Below are 8,125 nucleotides of genomic sequence, written 5' to 3'. Positions count from 1 at the left end.
TGTTCAGACGCTCTTCAGTAGGTCCTTCCACATGTTTGTTATCTGCCAGCTTAAAGGCATCTGGGGACTTGACACTCTCTCCTCACTTTTTCTCAAAGGCCCCCCCCCTTTCCAGCCTCTGCACCCATAACTGGAACTCACCCCCCCCCCGGCCAACATGCTGCCTTCTTTGCCCAAAGTGAAAGCCCCACCATTCTCTAGTTTCTCTCCAAACGGGAAAAAAGGTAAACCCAGATACAATACAATACAATAAAACCCCCTTTATGTTTTTTTAAACCCAACCCCTATAAAAACCCTTGATATCCTACCCCTTTTTTGTGTTTGTAGAAAGAGAAAGAGAGAGGCTCAAACCCCTGGGGGTTCTTTGCTCAGATTACCTTTTTGCGGCTGGGAAAGTGTTTAGTGTCAGTATGTTAGACACTCTCTACTCTATCAGGTAACTATAATGCAGGTGACCACGCATTTATCTAAATCTACTGCTTTTTTTTTTTGTCTTTCATTATAAAAATTATAAAAAACCGACTTTGGGATTCACTTTTCCGTCTCTGGCCAAATACAAGATAAATGTGATTTCGGGAATTGTCTATTGAGTGAGTTTGATTCTATGATTGTTCATCTTTGTATTTTAAATTCAGTGTAAAATTTTTTAAAAACATGTTTCCCTTCAATTTTTTTTTTTTTTTACAATGTCATAAAAAATAGGTAAAGCAGTTTTTTTTTTTACTCATCTACTAACTGACAAAACCGAAATCATTCATTTCCATTGGAAAGTAGTATGGGGAGATGTATGGAATTCCAACAAAGCTATTTGGAATTTTTGGATTTCAAATTTTAAACCCTTAAATTTGAGCCGGGTTTTTTTTGTTGTTGTTGTTGTTTTTTTTGTTTTTTTTTTTTTTTTTTAAAAATTCCCAATTTTTTCTTTTTACTTTTAATGTTTTATAAATTTTTAAAAACAAAACAATTCTTTCCAGGTTTCTAAAATGGGTGATTATGAATAATAACATCCAAAAGGATCATTTCATAATTATCATTCAATTTTTAAAAGAAAATATCGCATTACTAAAATAAAAGTAACTAATTGCATTATTGTGTTACTTTTCCCATTACTTTTGTCCCCTGAACGGGGCTTGTTTATTTTTTTTTAAATACAACAACAACAAAAAGTTATATTTTGGAAACTGTAAGACCTTTCACACCAAAAGTATGTGTAAAGTATGTCACACCAAAATTGTTCTCTCAACACGGGGATAAGAGAGGTGTCAGTGAATAAATGGGAAAACAAAGTAACTTGCGTTACTTTGAAAAAGAAACTCAGATATTTGGTTGTAAATTTAAAAGTAATGTGTTACTTTACTAGTTACTTGAAAAAGTAATCTGATTACATAAATGCAAATATAAACTTGACATTATTTAGATTAAATTGGTGCCAGAGTCAGGCAATTTTGCCATCTTACATTGCAATCTCCATTTGTGATCAGACTTTCAAAAGCTGTGCATTTGTCTTTAAAATGCAGTACACATCAGACTATACGACCAACCATACAGTTTCCTGTGACAACCGAAGCCATGGAAAAACTGTTGTGTCAATGCCCCGTATTTAAGGGTATATTCTATATACTGTATTTTTACGTTTCAGAATGGTCAGCTCTAATGAAGTTTGGTTTTAGTTTCATTAACAGATATTTGACCTTGATAAGGCTGACCCACATTCCTAGAAACTCTGACAGCACCACGCTAAGTGTGATGTTGTAACTCAGACGGGATGGTCTGAATTAAGGTGATGAGAAGAGAAAGGCTTCAGTAATAATACCACCCATACATCCATAGATGAATCCAACTGCAAATTTAACTCCCTGTGAGCTGCTTTTCATAATGAACTAGTTAAAAAGGTCTTAGCGCTCTGTCTCAACAACTGAGTCAGTAGGTTTTGATTCGATCTGAAGATGCCTCTCTCAAATCGTTAAGGACATGTAATCATGAAAGTTAATATACATTCCCGTACCATTCTCATCACTTAATAACTCAACACAAGGCTATGGGAAACGACTGTTTCCTCAATGTCCTTGTCTTTCCACATCTCTTAAATACGAGAGTCTACCCTGGACCTGCTAGAGTCTTCTGAAATATTCACTGAATGAATGAAATGACTGTCATATATTTTAAACGGGTCTTAGTGTCCTGATTTCATCTTTTGTGTGTGTTGCAGTCCTTTGTGAAGGACTACAGTGAATTCTCCATCACCAACTGCTGTAGGTTCTCGACTCCCTGCCTGGCTCTGGCTTCCTGTGGGTTGCTGGGCCCTTGAGTGGCAATCACTCAGTCCCATAATGATTCTGTATCTTGTACTGTTTATGCCCATAATGAATGCATTCATAATGAAATTGAAGGACACTGGATGATGATATTACCATATGTTCCTTGTAATGAAAGATCACGAGGAGGATTTTTGTGGATCCGTAGTTTATGGTCGTCTCTACCAGAAGCGTGCTCATCGCCCGGAGACATTCCCATCGCATCTACCACCGCACTGAAGCACATAACTGCCCGTTTCAGAGGTACCGTGGGTGCTTGTGCATCTTTCTGTCAGTTTTTTTGTTTATTTGTCCTCATAAGCGTTTCAGTGGGAGAATTGATTCCACGTGGTGGTTGTTTTCAGGTCTCAGGTGTCCATGCACGGTGGAGGACTACTACGGGTACACGCGACCCCGCCGCAGCCTCTGCTCTGCCGCTACCGGTCCATTCCCGTAACTCCAACGTCGATCCCGAGCCTCCCTCCTCCTCATCCTCATCACAGTCCAGGACCACACCGCTCCTGAGGAAGGAAGAGCATGCGTGTGCGCTGCGGTGTGAGTCGATAAAGGTGGGCGGGCCTCCAGCGGGGCCAGGGAGGGGGGGGGGGGTGGGGGGGGGGGGGGGGGGTGGGTAGTGCAGGCCGAGCGCATCATTCCAGCAGAGACTGAACCTGTTTTCCGCCGCTCCGAGAGAATCAGGTAGCTCAAGCTTTTGGTCCGCACAACGGTACGCTGAAACATCCCTGGGGGCTCTTCCTAGCGCCATCTGGATTTAGTGAGTGTGCAACACCGCTGGGTGATACACTGTATCTAAAAATATATGGGTTCTAATATTCTATGATGTATTTCAAATAAGCGTGAAATAATGAAAATGCTGTAATAACAATAAAATCGGGAAATCATCAAGACCTGTTTTGTCCACACTGTTCATTAGAGAACACAAGGATACAATATTTAGTTTTATCTTATAGTTTTTGTTTACACTATATTTTAAAGTTTTTGAAATAAGTAAGTGCTTTTTTTCTGCAAAGGGGATGCGTTAAATTTTTCAGAAGTGACAGGTAAAAACAGTTATAACCCCAAGCAATGTAATTCAATTTCAATGTAAGATTATTTTGGATGAAAAAACCGGGAAGCCTGTGACTTTTCCATAGACTGCCAAGTAAAGTAACACTGTCAAGGTCCAGAAAGTATGAAAAGCATCGTCAGGAATTGTCCATCTGCCATCAGGTGTTCAACCGGGAACATTATGAAGCGACGAGAACTATTTTTTGTTAGGTGAATAAAATCAAAATAATGACTTTATTCACACAATTTGTCTCCTCTGTGTCCACTCCCACATCACGGTACGCGTCATTTTGGAGTAATATTAGCTGTACGCAGGCAGCTTTGCTCTTCTATGTCATCCCGCCGCGCCACAGGATAAGTTTTCTAATTTATTTATTTACGCTTTGATTTGAAAGAAAACAATGCATCCTTGTGTCGATTAATGACAAAATTTTCATTTTGGGGTGGAGTATCCCTTTAAAGAAGATATCAATTTCAAATTAACACTTTTATTCATCAAAGCAATAAAATCCTGAAGAAAAAAAAAAGATTGATTTCAACAACAACAAAAAAAATTATTATGCCAGCACAAACTGTTTTCAACATAAGAAAAATGTTTCTTGATCATCAAATCCTTATTAGAATGATTTCTGTGCTCACTGAAATAAATTTACATTTAAATGACATAAATTACATACATTTGAACATATATTAAATAAGATTTCACAATATTACAGTATTTTTAGTTATCAAATTTAATGCATTCTTTGGTGAGCATAAGCGAAAAAAAACATTAAAAATCATACTGACCTCAACTTTGAACAGAAGAGTACTTGATACTTTCCTTCAGGTCATTTTAAAGTGAATCATTCAACACTTTGTCCTCTGTTTCTGATTCTGTATGCTCATATTTGGTAATCTCGTGTTTAGACTTAGTGATGGTATAGGTCTCAGCTCCTCTCTCCTTACTGTCAGATGGGATGACGGACCAAGGCAACAGACTGTCTTATATTCTTATCAACCCTTCCCCTGACACACAAGCCTGGAGCTCCATGATGTCGTGTGAGTACGATGACATCACTAGATAGCTTTTTATGGCATTGTTGGGGGTGCTTCAAACATGAATAATTAAAAATTAGTATTTTACCCAATATTTGTGTGTGCTATGTATTTTATGCTTATTTTGAGGATAGTATTCTGTTGTCATTCCTGCAGGTATCTGATCAGACCAGACCTTCTGTCACCAGTCCCTAACCAGGCCGGCAGTCGCAAGCCCAGCGCGGGGCCAGCAGAGGCACAGGACAGTAGGGCCAGATTTGAGACACAGGACAGCACTCATCTATGAACACAATCACCACAGGCCACCAGCACAAGAGATGGACATACTTGTGTGTGTGGGTGTTCGTCTGAGAGAGAGAGAAGAGAGAGAGATACCTCTGCCGAAGTGACTGTGCGCTGAATATACACTGTAAAAAGTGATCTAGCTTTTAGGTTGCCTTCAATCAAATAGTCAAAATACAACATAAACTGTTGAGAAACACCAGAGAACACGATTTTTAAGCTTTCATTGAATCAGCTAATGGCTGCATTACACAGAAACTATCGAGAAAGCCTGTCCAGGTCACATTAAATGTCCAAAATGACAAGAAATAAAAAATTTATGTTTTGCATAAACAAAAGAAGCCTTTTTAGGACCGTTTTTGAACTATGATACACTTTTAAAAATAACAAGGCGCTTCAAAAGGGTTCTTCAAGCGATGCCATAGAAGAACCCTTTTTGGTTCCACAAGAGAGCCATTCAGTTCCAAGGTTATTCTTTAAAGAAGCATCTCTCTCTTACGTTTTTTTAAAAATCTGAAGAATCATCTTTCGCCACAAAGAACCTTTTGTGAAACAGAAGGGTTCTTCAGATGTTAAAGGTTCTTTATGGAACCATTTTAGACAAAAAATTTCTTCTATGGCATCGGGAAGCACCTTTATTTTTTAAGAGTGTGCTATTTTCACATAACAGTTAATGGTGTTTGGTTCCCACGCGTGGGGAATACATGTCACACCCCAGCACATTTCACATGATAAAAAGGTATTCCAACTAGTATTCCAGAAAATATGGTAATTGTAATTATGTACAATGATAATGGTCTTAAAAGTAGGCTTCATTCTTATACAAATATAATTTATTTTTCTTGACATGGACAGTTTTTCACCCAAATGAATAATGATTTGAAGTCGACTCCATGAGGAAACACTGCCCAGTTTACCAAATAGGTTTCATCTCTCATTATCTCTCAAGAAAATGCTTAAAAAAAAAAAAAAAAAAAAAAAAAAACAGTATTGCCATACCTGCTTTACTTTCCAGTCATTTCTTTCATCCTTGTGCTTTGCCCTAGTCGCACAATAAAGTCTGAAGACTTCTACTATATCTTCTATGATCCCTTACCAAACAACATAAACATGGCTTGTTTCAGTAAGTATGATTCTATAAATAGCAGGTGGTATTAGATGTTTAAATTAAACATTTATCTAATGTACCTTAAATGAGCCTATCTAATGTAAAATATACACACTGCCTGTGACAGTGTATAAAAAAAAAAAAAAAACAGTCTGTACAAACCAAGATTGAACGTGTCAATCTTTTAAGGCAACTGAGTCATCCCATCATTTCTAAGTAGTTCCCGTTTTAAAACATTCTACACCAAAATTCGTGTTTCTGTAGTCAAGAAACGCCCATGGGTTTTGATTCCCAGGGAAAGCACATATAATGATCAACTGTTTACTTTAGATACACAGTAGTAAAGATGAAAAATGTAAAGACAAGGCATCTGGTTAGAAAAAAGTTTTAAAAGTTTTAAAATACTAGAAGAGTTGTGACTATCAAATATTTATTGTCTACACTTTTTTAATTTGTCAGGAGTATACAAAGCGAACAATATCTATTGAATCTTTAAAATGATTACATAAAGTCAAGGTTTTTTAAATCAAATTTACATAATAAAGTTCTCCAAAGAAAATATTGGATTCGTTTTAAATCACATCAATGCAAATGGATTCCAAACTTTTGTATATTTAAGCAACACAAATTCACTTTTTACGGTGTAATCTAATCCTTATTTTTCTTACGAAAGGACTTTTCAAGACAGGACCTTTGAAGAACTCATTTACATTTGATTTATGCATCAAATTATTTTTGATGCCAGACAGCCTAGGCCACGTAAGTGCATTTATGATGTAAACTTGTATTAGTCTCTGTGCATGTGGGAATGTCACGTTAATAGCCAGCACTGCCAATCTTAACTTGGACTGCCAAAGGAACACGCTGCCAAATGTCTGTGGACGGGGTTTGTTTCACTGTTTGCTCTGTGACATGTACATTCAGTGTCTGTCAGCCGCTCTGAGGACCTGGGATGCATCAAGACCGGATCAGAACGGTGGTGCTTGTACATTTGGTGAACGTTTCTCTACCGTTCTCATTTTTCCCAAAACTCTCTCTGGACTTGCATATTGCTTTGGCAAGCTGCAAAAAAAAGGAGCTTGATTAAACAGCCAAAGATGAACGATCCACAATATTTATTTCTCAGTTTTTACCACAACATCTGTTAGTTATTCTCAGAGGAGGCTTAGGAACAAGCCTTCGGTGTCTTCAGTTATATTTTTGAAGTCATCGTTCTTTGAAGAAAATTTAATTCTGTGTGAAATGGCTTAAGTCTCTGTTAATGTTTGCTGGGGGTGATAAGATCATCTGTTCAGCTATGGGTTTGTGGGTTTTTTGTTTGTTTTCTTCCCCCCCTTCTATTGAGATGTTTATGCCTTTGCCAAGGCTGTTTTTTGTCATTGTCAGTATAATATCCTGTTGATGGACATGCATGCTACAGAACATGCATGTATTGACCAAGGATTTGTTCGTCCTGGCCATAAAGTAACAGGAGTGAGCGAGATTGTACCGTCCCGCGCTGCTCTGTGTTGGAATAAAGCACTTTTGCCTTGATGTTCAGTTCCATTCAAACACAGGAACATATATAACAACCAAACCAACCGGACTTGTTTGCTCTCCACGCTTCCAGTTGTGAATTCACCAAAAAGGTAACCAAGTACGCAGAGAAAAAACATTCTCACCCACACAACCTTTTCCAAAAAAAAATAAAAGAATAATAGGTTTTTCCAGACCATGAGCCCTTTTTAAAATGTAAATAGGCAGCATTTCACATTAATAGGGATATTTTTGGAGTTGAATGCATATCGTGAATCTGACCATCTCACGCTCTGTTCTCTTTAACTCATATTTTGGTAAACATAGGAAATGACTCATCATAATTAAACTGCCAACAGCACTCTAATGCACGTTCCATTATTCTCACAGATTTCCGTTTCAGTGGTCAGTGACACAGTTTTAAATAAAAAAGTCACATTTTGATGTGTTGCAGTTACAGATCTACAGATGATATATAAAAATGAAGAACGTTTTCTGTAAGGAGTAGGATGTAGGCAGCAGTATACAAGTAGTATCAATTCTGGCGCATGGCAACACTGTATTTCTCAATAAAAACAGAAAGGGCCAGGTGACGTGTTGTTGTGGCGTCATAATGGCAGCATAGATTATAAAGCAGAGGATTGCAGAAGTTTGTGGATGTTTCATAGGCTTGTTACCGCACGGAAATCCAGCCATACCTGATTGCCTGAGCTAATTTTTCAAGCTAAAAGTGCACATATATAGGCTACGGTAACTGCTGCATGGACCCCTAAAAACGCGCTATGAGCGCCAGCGTGATCTGTTAAAATGCTTACTTTCA

Source organism: Cyprinus carpio, chromosome A3 (genome assembly GCF_018340385.1).
Source record: "Cyprinus carpio isolate SPL01 chromosome A3, ASM1834038v1, whole genome shotgun sequence".
NCBI classification, from domain to species: Eukaryota; Metazoa; Chordata; class Actinopteri; order Cypriniformes; family Cyprinidae; genus Cyprinus; species Cyprinus carpio.
Note: the sequence above shows the minus strand (reverse complement) of the source record.